This window comes from Euprymna scolopes, chromosome 36 (genome assembly GCF_053919585.1).
Source record: "Euprymna scolopes isolate OS-2025 chromosome 36, ASM5391958v1, whole genome shotgun sequence".
Taxonomy (NCBI): domain Eukaryota; kingdom Metazoa; phylum Mollusca; class Cephalopoda; order Sepiida; family Sepiolidae; genus Euprymna; species Euprymna scolopes.
In genome coordinates this window covers 62,695,627-62,696,581 of record NC_136517.1, presented here as the reverse complement: position 1 = coordinate 62,696,581, position 955 = coordinate 62,695,627, and the positions used below count along the sequence as shown (strand labels likewise).

Here is a 955-nt window from a genome sequence, read left to right as displayed (position 1 = left end):
TATATTAATGATTGTGTAAGCAGGAAACACTAGTGTCCGTAGGTATAAAAATTATTAATATTGCAAAAAATATTATATATATACTAGCTGGACGCCCAGCGTTGCCCGGTAGTACAATGCACTTACACATGATATTTTAATTTATGCAGATTGCGTATGTATTATTATAGAATCGATCCTCTGTTGATTATTATATATTATGAGTAATAATTTGCCCTGTAGACAATACGGCATAATCATGTTGACACACCGGTTCCCGTCAGATCACCAAAGTTAAGCAACGTTGAGCCTGGTCATTACTAAAATGGGTGACCAGTTTGGGAAGTCCAGGTGCTGTATGTAGGAGGACGTCAACACCTCCCTGCAAAAAGTTGCAAAAACCTAACGTCGTCATCTCCCCTAACGGGGATATACATGCGACTGGTGACCGCTTGTGAATGTCATACTCCCATGAAACTTCCTCCTTTGGAGGAAGCCGGTTAAACCCTGAATAGGGTTGGTGCTGACTGCACACACTGTAAACTAATTCGCAAAAAATAAATTAAAAAATTTGAAAAATAATAATGACGATATCGTTTATCGAATTCCGTCTGTGTTTGGGTACAATATCACCTCAACTGGTATTTCGGCTTGACGATGAATGCTTTGGAGAAGTCACTTTTGATTAATGTTTAGTTTTAATATATGCAAACGAATGATTGATTTGCAGCGATTTTAAATGGTACCTCCTCTTTTTTTTAATTATAAATTGAACTGATAATAAGAAAAAAAAAAAAATAAATAAATAAAATGGTGAGGTACATGGTACAATGGTGAGGCTTGAACAGGGAATCATTCGATCTGTAGTCGAATTCTCTACAACTGAGCTATATCTCCAGATGTCAATAATTCTTTTTCTTAAGAAGAAATCATTTGCTAAGATTTTATTATCTCCCTTGCCGGTATAACGTATAAA

General features: G+C 35.8%; 1 pseudogene; it reads left to right on the top strand.

Annotated features, from left to right (window-relative positions):
- Window positions 1-223: 223 nt before the first annotated feature.
- On the top strand, window positions 224-342 carry LOC145260711 (5S ribosomal RNA; annotated as a pseudogene).
- Window positions 343-955: the final 613 nt, after the last annotated feature.